The 16,169-nt window shown below is 39.4% G+C and overlaps 2 protein-coding genes across 3 annotated transcripts in view; one reads left to right on the top strand and one right to left on the bottom strand.

Moving 5' to 3' along the window:
* The window catches only part of THOC7 (THO complex subunit 7), a 331,341-nt gene that overhangs the window by 272,917 nt on the left and 42,255 nt on the right, over positions 1-16,169 (top strand). The window lies entirely within an intron of this gene.
* ATXN7 (ataxin 7) overlaps positions 1-16,169 on the bottom strand; it is a 138,864-nt gene that overhangs the window by 103,164 nt on the left and 19,531 nt on the right. For both annotated transcript variants that reach the window (XM_081801417.1, XM_081801426.1), the window contains exon 2: positions 1,670-1,768. The gene's annotated coding sequence lies outside the window, so the exon portion shown is untranslated. The remainder of the gene's footprint in view (positions 1-1,669; positions 1,769-16,169) is intronic.

Below are 16,169 nucleotides of genomic sequence, written 5' to 3'. Positions count from 1 at the left end.
CTTTTGTCCCTCTGATTTACTAATTAATCCCCAATGCCCAGAGAGCACAGCATGACATAGGTGGGCACTCAAGAAACATTTGCTGAATGGTACTGGGCCTATAATCAGCTGGCACTGAAAAGGCGCTGCCCTTTCAGATTGGTCATGAATTTGACAGTTCCTCGCATTTCTACCTGGCGCATTTCATTCCTCTACCTGTCTGGACTTGAGTTTGTCACACTTCTTCCTGAGGACTTGAGTTTGTTATGCTTCTTCCTTCCCTGCCCCTTGTCATTGACTTCCTGGTATCAAATTAATCTTTCATCTGAATACTACTCAAAAAAGAATAAGTCATAATTGTAGCCTGTGAAAACCACCTCCTATTCTCTTTTCCTCTTCAAGGACAATCCCTCTGCTCACAGTAGAAGCTCAATGAACAACTACAGACTAAAGAGCTCCTCTAGCATTTCAGTCAAATGTGTTTTCTCTCTACCTCCCCTCCCCCCCCCACTGCCAGTTGCTCACCACCATCTAGGAAAATGTTGCTTTTCTGGCACTTTCCAGACATTCCACAATGAATGCCATCCTTTGTGATGACTTTGATGATCCCTGAAGGATACTTCTGAAATGCTGGCCTTTCAGCTTTAGGTCAGAAAATTTTAAGGGCCCCTTTTGAAGGTAGAGACTTCAGAGTTATCCAGTCACTTGTTCTAAGCACCTAAACAGAACTGCTACATCCTCCCTGAAGCTCCTGTTTGTTTGTAATGTTCAAAATGTTATCTCTGAGGATGAACGTTCATGTTGTTCAAAATGTTTCCATCTTTGCTACAGTTGCCTAAAACTGTTTGAAGCACTGCATTTGTTGCCTAAATATACAAGTTGATCCATTTCAGAAGCTGAAACTCCTTTGGTCTTCCCTATTTGGATCATGTTCAGTTTTATCCCTCAGTGACTCATCTTAAACTGCATCTTAAATTCAAGCTCCCTCATTCCTTTCAGGAGTAGATGGGAAAATGGACTTTTTTTTTGTTGTAATAATAATTCCTCCAGGAATTTCTTCCTCTTTTTCACAGTATGTGAAAATTACCGCCCTCCTCCCCATATATTAAATGCACAATGGCAAATATGTAGTGAGAAACTCAATTAATAGTGGCTGCTATTTTTGTAGTGATCTAGGACTGCTCATGAGCACACACTGCCTGGCAATCTGGGCAAAGGCACTGGGCCCAGAGCGTGTGTCTGAAGAACTCCTGCCTATTTTAAAATTTGCTTAGGATCTTCCCTGCTCTGAGCAGCTGGGTCGGCATTCCTTACAGAGAGAAGAAAACAGGAGTGAGGGAAAGTGGAACTGAACAGAAACACATGAGCATGTCCTTGGATAAATTCCTAGGAAAAGGTAGATAGAGATGGAGAGTGGGAAATGTTCCTATCTCCAAAGTCCTCCTACAGTGTTAATAAGTTTGGGGGTTATTTAGCACTTTTTCTTTTGACAAACACACACCAAAAAATATTGTATTCTTAAATTCACTGTCATTTCATATTACTAAGATCATTTCAGGGTTATACTGGAGATCTTATTCAGATACCCTGAACTTTAATTTAAACTATCATCCTTTGGTAAAAGTCAAACTCTATTATAACCAGAAGCACTGCATTTATTCGGCTGTGCTATGTTGGGACAGCCAGTTACCTTTTCTTTGGAGGGCAGGCCAAAATTTCTGATCAATTTACCAGTGGATCTTCATCTGCTGTGATTGTGGAAGTTCTTTCTTCTTAATTCTGTTCAGATCTACAAAAAGAGAAAAGGGAAAAAAGGATGAAACAATGGATAAAGCTAGTCAGGAATCTACAATCTCATTCACTGCCAGATGTTCCAAAATTATTATATGTCTTTTGAAATGCCAAACTGTTAAAATTAGAGGCACTTTACTAATTTCACAACAAATGCAATTCAGTTTTTTTTTTTTTTTCCCTTTTTACAGTGAATTTAACTGGCTACATTTACAATAACCTAAGAACAAATGACTATTCAATGTGTACATAGGGGAAGCCTCCTGGGGCTTAAAATCATTGTGTGTAATTTGCCACTAATGACTTTTCACTTAATTTTTGAAGTGGTTATTCAGAAAGCCTGCTCCTATGAAACCTGTCAGTATCACAAATTTAAAACACACACAACACTGAATGAGATTATTATTTGGAGAGCTCACTCTGTCCTTTATTATTCAGCAATTTAAAAAAAGCAATTCATAACACTACAAATAGAAAACAAAAACTCAATTAAGCCATCCTCCTAAAAAGCACAAGGGAATTATGTGTTTCATCATGCACGTATTTTCATAGTTATGCATACATATATATTTCAAGTAGAATGTGGTTCCTATTAAAATTAATTTGGAGAGGAGCACTGAGTTAAGGAGTCAAGGGATTGGAGGTTAACAAACTAGAGTTCGAAATGAAGCCAGTTTTCAAGTCTGACATGCAGCACAAGAGAAAGAAGAGCAAATACAGGTAATGACACGCTATGAAGCAGATGCTGTCAAGGTGTAAAGCACAAGGCAGGATGATTTCATATGAAAAATGCACTATTAATACACTTCGCTTCCTATGATCCTTACAACCTATATACCAAGGATGGGTAGCAAGAAGATTGTTTTGCTTAACTTTTATTTACTTTCATACACTCTAAGATAGTAAGCCAAAAATTTCTATGGTCTGAGACACTAATAAAGCATCTCTGAAAGTCAGCAGCTGAAATTCTATACCATGTTTTGAACATTTATTCATAATTATCTTTATTGGCTCTTAAGTTATTCCTGGATCATATCCTTTCCCTCTCGCTTTTTAAAACAGTTTCAGTTTCATTCATCCACAAAATGTTATTCAGTAATGTAAGCATTCAGTAATCATTCCTCCAATCTTTATAAGCCAGATGTTTCTCTTCCCTAGATTTCTAATTCCTCCCTAGTCTCCTATCTTTTAAAAGTTTTCTCTGATTTCCATTTTAGCGTTCTTTTTCTGCCTTATTTCCAATAAAAGCCACTATCTTGCTTAACATGTCTGTCCTGAGCCAAAATTCATTTCTTTGCATCATAAACACTTTACAGCTATGCAAAATCACTCAAAGGAAGCTACAAATCACCAGGATAGAGACAGCCAATAAAGATGTTAGGTTAGAGATAACCATTCAGCCTGCTGCCAGGGATTCCTTCAGAGCAGACTGGAGGTGAAACAACACTGGCATCAGATTAAACTCTGTGCTTGATAGGATTTCATTAGGTCAAGCTATTTTTCCGTTTTCCATCAGGACACTCCAGCCTTATCCCCAAAGTATGCAAGGAAGTCATCAGATCTAGGGTGCTGTGAGATCGCCCTCAGGACAGCATTTACCTTTAAAAGAATTCACCATTTACTAGCCTGCATACCTTAAAATTGCTTTAAGGGAAACTCTATTCTTAGAGGAAAAAAAGGTAGTGGCAGTTACTAAAAATAAGCATTTAAAAATAGCAACTTCTCTTAGAACAGGGGGTAGAAAGACAACTATCCTATGTTTGTATATGTTCTCCTTTTTTATCTTCACAAGAACATTGTGCTCAAAAAAGCTGTTGTTAGGGTCCCCATTTTACTAGCAAGGAAACAGACTGAGAGAGGTCATAATTTGCTCAAGATTACCCAGTAAATAAATGGTTTGGAATTGGAACTAGAATGGAGGCCTCTGATGTTATTTAGTTCCCTTACCAGTACACCAAACTGCCTAAAGAGCAACTTAATTTTGTTTTGCAAAAACAAAGAGATAATTAAAAAAAAAAAAATTTATAAAAAAAACAACAAAGAGATAATTGTTTAAAAGGTAGACTGGAGAGCATTTTTGAAGAATAGAAACATAAAACTGGACAGCTTTTATTCATTCACCACCTACTATGTAACAAACATTCAATAAATATAATTTTCAATAAGATAGTTTTTAAATGACAGGCAAAGATGGGAGAGAAGTAAATAAAAAAGATATAGGGACGCCTGGGTGGCTCAGTCAGTTAAGCGTCTGACTCTTGGTTTTGGCTCAGGTCATGATCTCGGGGTCCTGGGATCGAGCCAAGCTCGCATCAGGCTACGTGCTCAGCAGGGGAATCTGCTTGAGATTCTCTCTCTCTCTCAAATAAATAAATCTTTAAAAAAGAAAAAAATATATAACTTGAATTTCTCCAGAGTCCTGAGAGATGCATATGTTTATTTACTTGGTGGGGAGAGGGGGCAAGACTGTAGAAGATGCCTTTCTTCTCTAGAGGAGCTGCCTAGCCCATGGTGACCCTTTTTTCTAAGTACTATGTAATTCTCAACTCCCTGCCAAATGATATTTGTATTATGCGACTCCAAACTCCTCCTCTGTTTTGGCTGAAGTTGGACACATGACCCAAACTGAGACATTCCATTTGTTCTCCTTGGAACTAGAATTTGGAATGAAGAGGGTCTACTCTGGTCTCAGCTGCAAGCTACCCTCATGCACTCTCAGTCTGTAAGAAAAAGCCAGTCAGCAAAGAGAAGAATACACATGCTGCTCAGAGAGAATCCAACCCAGGAGGCCATGAAATCCCAGAGAAGAGAAAGGGAAACAGTTTGTGTTGGGGGGTGGGGTGGGGGAGGGTTGTTCTTGGACTTTCCTGTCCCAGGTACGGTCCTCCAGAGGCCCAAAGCATTTCCTTTCCCAAGGGTTTAAGAATCCCACGGAACTGTAAAGTAAATGGCTCCCCTCTTCTGAGCTTAAATGTTAACTGATTCTTGATAAGTGCAACAAAAATAATCTTGCTCAAGACAGTAAAAACTTTTATTTTAAAAAGGGCAGATATCACCAGAATTTGTTGTAAAAGAAGGGTCTGCGAAATGCCCAAGGGTTCAGAAAAATTCTCTCATTATCTTTAAACAGAGAAAAGCCCACACTGTTACATGAGCAATGTTATATCAACCTTTATAGGGAAAAGGACTTATTTTCTAGGAGAACATTTTTATGTACTTGTAAGATTCTGTGTGAGCCTCACTATAATCTGGATCACTTATTATACAGTCAAGTCTGTCAAAATTAAACAAAAATGCACTAACCATGATAGAGGAAAGAAAACCAGGCTAAACTGAATCAGTCTTGTATTGAAGTGTAACAATACGAACTTTCTTTTTATTTCTTAAACCTTCTTAAAATCTAGAAGCTTGAACCCCTAGGTACCCTAGGTGCTTGGAGAGGGCATGAAAGGGAAGAGAACAGGGTAGAGAGGGTCCTGCAAGGAGGGCAATACAAGTTCTGACTGGATCCTCTATCTTCTAAGTTAGAGCTGAGGGGAGGCTCACTCCAATCACTCCATTCTGCACATGGAAAGAATGACTAGCAACAGAGGTTTGCCCCATTTATTTATTCAACAAAAACATGCTGAGCATGTGCTCCATGCCAGGCACCGCGCCTGGCACCAGAGCTGACCATGTATTCAGCTGCGCAGCCTGGACTGCACATTTTTCTCTCCACTGTATGATGCTCGCTGCAAACAGAGTCCACAGGCCTAAAACAGGTCACTTTATTGTCTCTGTTACTTTAGCGATCTTAGAGGAAAAAAGGGATTTGTCGCTAATATTTAAAAGGTGGGAAGGCTTACATAAAATTCCGTATTTCCTTTTTCTCTTGGAAAGTTAAAAAATGTGGCCACCAGGGGGCAGCTCCCCTGCACGGGGGAATAACTGGGATGCTGTCATGGGCCACCCCTTGTCACTCACTGGGCACATTCTTTTCAAAGTTCCCACCTGGCTGCATCACTTGTTTTCTTTATACACCTATCTCCTGTGTGTGACCTTTAGCCTATGCGATAATCCTCAGGCTCTTCTCCCACATGTAACACCACAGACCAAACATTTTAAAAACAGATTACTTGTCCCCTGTAATTCTCCAAAAATATGAATTAGCGTGGCCCTGAGTTTACTCATTCTCTTCCTTGCTTTCACCCTGACAGGCTTTCTCCCTGGCAAAGCAAATTTAAGAATGAAACTCTATACTCCACACAACCAGACTTTTCAACGGTGCTTCTGGGTCTCCACCTCTTCAAAGGTCAGCTGGAGTGTTCCCACCTACTGAGCAACAGGGCCTGCTCTCAGGGTCACTCCACTGAACACCAAATGAGAGCATGAAAACATAACCGCTAAACAGGGAGCTGAAATCGCTTACTAGTAAGGACTCCAATACCTCTGGCCTAGGTTTCAAGGATACATTTTAGTCTCCGCAGTTAGTCATAGGGCTTTCTTGACCCTCCGCGAAACTGCGTAAAAGGAGCCTCCATTTCCTGCCAGTGCCTGGCACCAGCCCCTCCCTTCTCAGGAAGATTTCAGTGTAGCCATCCCTCACTTCCCTTGCCATTTCGGGTCACATGGCTCTCCTATCTCAAGCCCCATTTCTCCCAGGCTTCACTGAGGTTAACCGCCCCCCCCCCCCCCACTGCCCGTTTAGCTGAGGGGTAAGCCATCTGTCCATCAAGTGTGACTATAGTACACTATTTCACCATTAGCCTAAAGGAAAAACAAAAAGAATAGTAAAACTGTCAATAATTCTCCAATTTGTGCAAAATACTTGCTCAAGTCAGTAGATTTGCAGGTCTATTACAAAAGCACAGGACACTAACAGTGGCTGACATTCACTAAGCACTTACTGCGCGCCCAGTTTCAACACACAGTAAACCCTTTACATGCATTCTCACTTCATCTTCCCAGTTCTATGATGTAGGAACTTTTATGATCCTCCTTTAGCAGAGAAAAAACTGAGACTTGTGAGATGAGGCCCAAAAGGGGCAGAACTGTGGCAGCTGCATACTAATGTGGAGCTGAAAACCGTTCCTTCTACTGCTACCCTGCACAGCAATTCCTCCCTCTGTTTCTCCCCACCTGCTGTTCCTACCACCCTACACTCCTTCCTTCCTACCTTCCAAGTAACTCACATCCAGCCTTCAAAACAAACTCAGATAAACTCTTCAGGTCATCACACCTCCCTGCTTCTGTGGGCTTCTTCGAGGCAGGGTCTGCAACATTTCACCCTTGCATCCCCAGGGCCTGATATGCTAAGCGGTCATAAAACCCTACTGAATAGAATTGAATTCAATGGAACTCCAGGATCTAACAGCTACCCAACCACTCAAGATAATGTGGGCCTGGGGGTAGGGGGTGTGTGTGGGGGGGATGTTCCTGTCTTGCTGAGAACTTGCAATTACGCCTGAGCAATATGGAGCTGTTCTGGCATCTACCCTCATTCTTCCCAGCCAAATCCACCTATCGCGGAAAAAGGGGAAGAAGGGATGAAAAGTAAAGTCCATGACTCCTGTTGTCCTCTTGATAGGGGAATTAAAAAGTCTGTGGTGTTGACAAGGAAGACGGGAGCCTAGGAGGGACAGAAGGGGTTTCTCCCCCAATATTCAGCCAGGGGAACATTAATCTCCTGTTACTGGAGTAGGGTTATAGAATTCTAAAATCCACACAAATATGCTCAAATCCTTCTCTGCTATTCTAACACAGTCGTTTAGGAAAGATGTCAAATAAATGAACAGCTAGCAAGTATTTCACTCTGGAGGCATACTTATTAACACTACCAATAACAGTAACAACTTTTACTGAGTGTTTACTCTGGGCCAGCCCCTGTCCTAAGTACTTCACATGCACTGTCCTGTTTAATGTTCCCCACAGCTCTATGAAGAAGGTTTAGAAGTGAGAAATGGAGGTCTAAAGTAGTAAAATAGCTTGCCTAAGGTCACTACCAAATGGCTCACAGTAGAGGCAGCTGCTAGTGCGATAAATACGTAATTTTTATTGATAATGCTTGCAGGGTTTTGTGGGGTTTTTTGTTTGTTTTTTAATTCTTTTACCCTTCCTCTTTAAGTAAGGCCACCTAAATAAAGGCAGGCTGGGCAACCTACTACAACTTTTACTGGCTTTTCTAAAAGATCCAGGGACAGTACCCCTTCTTTAATAAGCCTTTCTAAATATTATTTGAGATAAAGATTGCCAATGTCAACCTATATCCACATTCTTCACCTTCCTGAACACACAGACTAAACTTGCCAATATCCATTGCAGTAAGGTGTAGCTATGTGAGTCCTTAAAATATGAAGAGAAACGTTGGGTTCCACTTCTAGGCTTGATCCATATAAACCTCCTTGTTTTGATCCTCAGTCTCTCATACCCTAGGCTGGTAAAATGGAGAGGGCTCCAAGCCCCTAGAGGTGGGCAGAGCCACAAAACTTCACCCCTTGATGACTGGGTAAAGCAAGAGCTTCCTTGCCAACCTACACCAATCTGTGACTTGAGTGAGAAATGCACATGCATTTTATTAAGCTACTAAAGTTTTGTGTAGCAACAGTCAGCCCACCCTAATACAGCATTACTGCTATTGCTATTACAATTTTCCTTATTAATGGTACAGCTACAATTTATTAAAGGTGTACTAACAGGCAATATATATAATAAGGCTTACACTTATACAGTTTATTCATTTCTCACTATGAGGTAGGTATCATCTGCATTTTACAGGTGACACAATCAAGGGTCAGAGATCAATAATCTTTTCCTCCTCTGAACAACTACAACATTTATAATCTGAAGGATTTATTTGGTAATTACTTATGGATTGCCTTATTATATATGTTGCATTGATGCGCTGAGCAGTTTTCACTCCTATAGTTAGCTGATTTTTCTTCTACTTATAATTGGTTTTCCTCATCTGGATAGAGAGCTGCTAATGGGAGGGGTAGGTCTTACATCCCTATATTCCGTATCACTTCACACATTGCTTCATGAGTACACAAATTAATATATATTCTTTATCTACTTATATATAAATTAGCATATATATCTTAAAATATATATAATACATGACATACATATTCTGTTTTGAGCAGCAGGCCTCTTAAGTAAATCTGACCAAGAAAATTGACTTACGTGCTACAAAGAGTTATTTAATACACTTTGCACAGTGCCTGGCATACAGCTGATGATCGATAAATGATTGCTTCCCTTTTCCTCTATCCTAACAGCTACTTCAAATACAATCATATGCTGCTTGAAGAAAACAAGATGATCAGAAAAAAATGTTAAAGTGGTGGCTCAGGGCATTAGGCATCTGACTTTGGTTCAGGTCATGATCTCAGGGTCCTGGGATCTAGCTCCCTGCTCAGCGGGGAGTCTGCTTCTCCCTCCCCCTGCCCCCCCCCACCAGCTTGTGCTTGCTGGCTGGTTCCCTCTCTCTCCCTCTCTCAAACAAACAAAATCTTAAAAAAAAAAAAGAAAAGAAAGAAAAGAAAAAGAAAAATGTTAAAGTGGTAAGTAGAGGCTGATTTTAACTACAAAGAATATTTTCCTACGGGGAGGAAGACTGTCTAAAATGTTAGGAGCTAGAGCCAAATAAAAATCATTTGCCAATTATAAGAGTATCTCATTTATAAAAAAATCTGCTCTGACACAATTTTCAGGAACATGAATTCTGGGCAAGCCAAGGAGTGCATGCTCACATCCCCCCTTCATTGCTAGTGAGCTGTAAAATGGTGCCTGGGGACTCACCTTCTATTTGCTCAGTTACATAGGTCTGGCCACATGGGATTCCCTAGAGCCATGGTATCATTCTGTGCAGCAAAACACTAATGTGTCCTCCTACGGCTCCTAGCATATTTTTTATATTTTGTTAGAAAACAACCTACAGTCATCTAAGGAAGATTTGTTCCTTCTCAGGCTGTTTGTTCCTATCCTTCATCTACCACAGGACTCCATTTCCTACTATGACAGTGTTGCCATGATGCAGACACTTGATGCAGACACTGGCCTTCCTATGGTTACATTTCACACTAACCACATACAGAAGGTCCCTCACTTAACAATGTTTTGACTTAATGAGTTTTCAGCTTTACAGTGGTGCGAAAGTAATACACATTCAGTAGAAACCATACTTGCGATTTTGGATTTGGCTCTTTCCCAGGCTAGCTATATGTGGTAGGACTCTCTCGTGATGCTGGGCAGCAGCACCACAGCCCCCGGTCAGCCCTGCAGTCATGAGGGTCCCCAACTGACACACAAGCATTCTGTCCCCATAGAGTCATTCTGGTTTTCACTATCAGCACAGTATTCAATGAATTACAGGAGATAGTAACATTTTCTTATAAAATAGGCGTTGTGTCAGATGATTTTGCACAACTGTAGGCTAATATAAGCAGGTTTAAGATAGATTGGGCTAAGCTATGATGTTAGGCAGGTTAGGCGTTTAAAAAAATTTTTTTTTTCTAAGATTTTATTTATTTATTATTTTTTTAATTTTTATTTATTTATTTGACAGAGAGAGACACAGTGAGAGAGGGAACACAAGCAGGGGGGGTGGAAGAGGGAGAAGCAGGCTTCCTGCTGAGCAGAGAGCCCGATGTGGGGCTTGATCCCAGGATCCCGGAACCATGACCTGAGCCGAAGGCAGGCGCTTAACGACTGAGCCACCCAGGCGCCCCTAAGATTTTATTTTTAAATAATCTCTTTTGAGTGAGGGCTTAAACTTACAACCCTGAGATCAAAAGTTGCATACTAAGCCAGCCAGGCACCCCAGGTTAGGTGTTTTAAATGCATCTTTGACTTATAACATCGTCAACTTCTGATGGGCTTATTGGGACGTAACCCCATTATAAGTCAAGGAAGATCTGTATAGCAATTCTCTGATCTTTCATTATCTAATTAATGCAAATATTTAAACTGCTATTCATTTCAGTATCATGTTCCAAAGAGTCTCTCTTTGAAAAGTTCTTTCAAGAAGAAATGAACACAAATGTGGGTCAGTTACTTTGTTATAACTAAAGTATACATTTGGTTTTCTTACTCCTTGCTCAGTAAAACAGTTGCAATATTTAATTTGTTGGCGGGATGGGCTTTTCCAGGGGTAATTTTCCCTTTAACTTTGCAGTATCATCTTTTACAGTAGGCAGTAAGGTTAATGCTATAATCAGCTATTACGTCGGCACATACAACTTTCGCTGCTGTTCAAATATAGCAACAGACTATAGAACACCCAAACTAGAAAAGTACAGGTTTGAAAATCAGTTAATCAAACTCTGGACAACAACTCCTTTTAAAAATAAATATATTTTTGGGGGTGCCTGGGTAGCTCGGTGGGTTGGGCATCTGCCCGGGGTCCTGGGATCAAGCCCCACAACGGGTTCCCTGCTCAGTGGGGAGTCTGCTTCTCCCTCTGACCACCCCCCCCAGCTTGTGCTCTCTCTCTCTCTGTCTCAAATAAAATCTTTTAAAAAATAAATAAAATTTTTAAATGTTTAACACTGATGCCTCTTTTAAAATTCTTTTTAAAATGCTGAATGAAAAATGCCAATCTCAAAAAATCACATTTATGTAACATTCCCAAAATGACAAAATCATAGTGTTAGAGAACAGATTAGTGGTTGCCAGGAGTTAGGGGTTGTGAAGGTAAGGGGAATGACTATAACCATTAAAGGATAGCATGAGGGAGATTTTTGTTTTTGGAATAGTTCTATATCTTGATTATGGTAGTGGTTAAATAAATCTACACATGAGATAAAATGACACAAAACTACACACATACTTTATACCAATGTCACCTTCCTGGTTTTGATATTGTACTGTATAGATAGGAAAGATGTAATTGATGGGAGGAACTGGGTGAAGAGTAACCAGGTCCTCTCTGAACTGCCTTTGCAACCTGTGAATCTTTCATTATTTCAAAATAAAAAGTCAAAAATAACAAAGTATGTTAGATTATAAACATATTTCACAGAATAATTTATGCAACCTGTAAGATTAAATAAAACCCAAACCTGTGCAATTATTTTTTTTTTACCACTGGATTTCCCATTTTGTATACAAACTACCCAGGATCTTAATAGAGGCAAGGAAAGAGTAGAAATGGAGTAGGTTTTACAACTGGTTTTGTTGTCAGGATGCTTACTGTTCATGACAATGTGAGTAAGAGAGAGCACTTGGGCAGTAAATATCTGGATGTCTTAACAAAGGGCAAGTAGTATACAATGTTAAAAAAAAAAAAACATGTATTTAAAGGCTTATCTTAAAATCGGTAAGATTTTGCCATTAAAAAAATAGAAAGCCAGGACACCTGGGTGGCTCAGTCAGTAAGCGTCTGCCTTCGGCTCAGGTCATGATCCCAGGGTCCTGGGATCAAGCCCCCACATCTGGCTCCTTGCTCAGCGGGGAACCTGCTTCTCCCTCAGCCTGCTCTGCCTGCCACTCCCCCTGCTTGTGCGTGTTCTCTCTCCCTCTTTCTCTCTCTCTCTCTCTCTCTCTCTCTCTCGGACAAATAAAATCTTAAAAAAAAAAAATAGAAAGCCATGGGACGGTGTACTTGAAACCTAATTTAAAAACATATTTCGTGATTTCTGTATGCTAATGAAGATCCCACTGTGCATTTGATTATGTGTAATTTGCAAAATACATTATCAGACTTATACGATTACCAAACATGTACACATAACAATAGTTTCTACAATTCAAACATCTCTCTGGCTAAATTAATATAAATTGCTGCAATATACCAATAATAAATAAGAGACAAAAAGAATTCCAGAAGCTGGGAGATGCAAATTAAACAAATCCAGTACAAGTTATTCTCACTAGGGCTTTAGACAGAAATCTTTTTATCACTGATTAAATGTAACATTCTGGGACTACATCAAAAACATGACTCTCTGATTCCATGTATCTCACACTTAAGCTGGCTCAACACTGGCTCATCATAACTCGGAATCTAAAGAGAGGCTGGCAGCACTTCATAAATACCTTCCTGTTCGCTCCTTTCTACAGTGATGCAATTTGACCTACATTTCCAGTGCCCATTGAAACTTCATAGGAGGGGGAAGAAGAGAGTTTTTCATTTCTCCTACCCTGTGATTAACTAGGACAGCAAATGCCACTCAAGGGACTGCTACCCGGCAGAAGCAAAGGGGGAAAAAAAGTCATGCCGGTAGGAAATTCCATAGGAGAACATTTAAAATTCCTGCATTCTCTGATTCTGCAAACACACTGTCATGGCTTTACAAGATGACAGCAAAGAAGAGTTGCCCCACTTTACACCATAATCAGCCTAGGACACCAAGGTTTTTTATTTACTTCAGGCTCCCAGCATGATGAAAATTAAACTTGAACTACAGACTCTTGTCCTTGCCACTGTCTTTTTGTAAAAATAAGCTTTTAATTTTAGAATGATGCTAAGTTTACAGAGAGGTTGTGAAGACCACACATTGTTCCTCTCTACCCTACACCCCGTTTCCCCTATTGCTAACCCCTCCCGTTAGTATGCTACATTTGTCACAACTAATGAACCAATATTGACCTATTATTCTGAACTGAAGTCTGTACTTTATTCAGATTTCTTTAGTTTTTGCCTAATGTCCTTATTCTGGTCCAGAATCCCATCCAGGATATCACATTACATTTAGTTGTCCTATCTCTTTACTCCTCTTCGAGACTGTGAAAGTTTCTCAGACTCCTTTTTTGATGACCTTGACAGCAGTTTTGAGGAGTACTAGTTAGATATTTTATAGAAAGTCTCAAGTTACCAACGGTTTTCTCATAATTATAATGGGATTATCGAATTTGAGGAGGAAGACCACAAAGATTAAGTGCCATTCTCATTACATCATATCAAGTGTACATTTATCATTGTTGATGCTAACTTGAGGCTGGGTGTCAGACACTTGAGTGTCTGTCAAGTTTCTCCACTGTAAAGTTTTTTTCCCCCTTCTATACTATATTCTTTAGAAGAATGTTACTAAGCACAGCCCACATTTAAGGGATGGACAGTTAGTTTCACCTCCTTTTGGAGGATTATTGACATAAATCATTTGGAATTCTTCTATACATGGAAGATTTTATCTATTCTTTCCTATTTGCTTACCTATCCAATCATTTATTTACATCAGTATGGACACACAGATATTCTTTTTATATTAATATTTTATATTTTTCCATACTTATATTAACATTATTATACTATATATTGAATCTTTTATTTATATTTATTTTATATCTTATGCTATAATTTAAAATGATATTATTTAGTTGTTTAAATTGTCCCAGCTTTGACCCACTAGGCGCTCTTTCAGGCACCTGTGTTCATTTGACATACCCCACTACTGTGTGTTTAGTGTTTTGTTTTGTTTTGTTTTAGCACTTTTGTGCTTTCTGGCATTAGAAGATGCTCCAGGCTCATCTTGTTTATTCCCTGCCACAGCCATAGAATTAAGTCATGTCTGGTTCCTTTTACTGGAGAATGGAATTAGAAACCAAGGTCTGGGCACTGGCTCTTATCATAGTCTTTTAATGTTTTATACTTTAAAATTTCTACATAAACTACTTCTATAGTATATTAACACAATTATCTCTTTATCTTCATTTTGTGGTATAACATGATAAATCATAAAGAGGATGCTTAGTAATCAAATTACCATCTGGCTGGCCACCTTTCAGGTTTGATATGTCCAATAAATGCCTCATCATAATGAAGTTCCTCCAAAAAAATTAAGATTTTTGTTTTCTGTTGTTATGGCGGGGGGGGGGAGAGGAAATCTGGATCTAAATGCAGCATGCTTGCTCTTCTATGCAAGAAAGTCTCCTTTCTCCCCTCATTACCATAAAATGGTATGTCAACTCTGAATTTACCTGAGCTAAAGGAAAATACAAATATCAGTCAGATCTGTCTTTGAAATACATTAGTGATGAGTTATGACAGCAACTACACATTCCCATTTATGTTTTATTTTAACGTTACACATAGTTTTTCTTCACTGAAACTAAATTAATTAGCCCAACACAGGATAGAGCCAGGAGCTTCTTGAGCAGTGAGGGCACCTAGTGGGAAGCAAACAGATTTCTGTAGATAACAACTCTACAGACAGGAGTTAATCCCCTGCAACACACAGGAAAATTTGTCACCTCAGACTTCAACTTAGTCTGTGTAAACATGCTATGCTATAAAAATCTTTGGGGACCTCAGATTTGTTTTTTGTTTTGTTTTTGTTTTTTAGTAGAAAACAGGCTGAGGTCAGCCCCTAATACTGCTTTTCTCTGTCATCTTTTTCTCACTCAATCTGATTTAAGATTTATAGTCAATAAACATTTCTTGAGCCTCTACTATGTACTAGACCTAGACAGCACACTATGCCTGGTGCTTCCAATTAATCCAATAGATTAGAAAAACAGTTAAGAGCCCTGTTACCGTTTTTTCCTCCCAGCAGAGCTGCTGAAATTGTTGGGAGATAAGTCAGCCCTTTACAATGCTAAAAGCACAAAATGATTTGGAGAAGCACATGGTTTAATGTCTACTTCTACATTCTACAATTGTCTGTTGTTAACACCTTAGAAAGATAACATCCTTATCTGTAAAATAGACAATCAAACCTACTTCCCAGGGATAATGCATAGAAAGCACAGCCCTGGCATACACAATGGGTTCTGTAAGTAGTAGCTCATGTTCACATTTTGCATTTCATCATAAACATATCTAGGAAATACTAGGACTACCCCAGTAAGATGATTCATTGTCTTTTTTTCATTGACAATTTTATTATCTTTGTAAACACTAAAATCATGATCTTAAAAAAAAAAAAGTCAGTTCCTGTGTCCCAGTCAACCCGTCTTTGATAAATAAACAATGCACATTCATTCAAGAGGCATGGGCCAGAATGGACAGGAAATATGTATTAATAACAGCAGCAGCTAACACTGCCTGAAAGCTTATTTTGTGCCAGGCACTGTGTGGATGTTGCACAAGAAGCCTATGAGGTAGAAATTTTAATTATCTCTAATTTCCAAATGAGAAACTGAGGCTATAGAGGTGAAGTGACTAGTGTGAGGCTGCTACCCAACTAGGCTAGGCCATCTACCCTCACAGAAAAACAACAACAAACCACAGAATTGTACCAAACAACTAAACATAAATCCCTATTCCTTACTTCACGCTGCTAATTCCTTTTTCAAACACTACTGTGTTGGGTGCTACAGTGGAATGAAAGAGCTAAAATGCTTCCTTTGCTACAGAAACACAAAATGGGGAAAAGGCTATGGGCACTTTGGCCTCTAAAGGGACTTCTTACTTCCAAAATATCTTTCAATAAATAAAACTCATCGTTGTCTCCCCACAGCGTTTTACAGCAAGTAGCAAC

Source organism: Leptonychotes weddellii, chromosome 1 (assembly GCF_054177405.1).
Source record: "Leptonychotes weddellii isolate Sample4059 chromosome 1, ASM5417740v2, whole genome shotgun sequence".
Classification (NCBI taxonomy): Eukaryota; Metazoa; Chordata; class Mammalia; order Carnivora; family Phocidae; genus Leptonychotes; species Leptonychotes weddellii.
The sequence above is the reverse complement of the archived record's forward strand: the minus strand, read 5'-3'. Positions and strand labels throughout refer to the sequence as shown.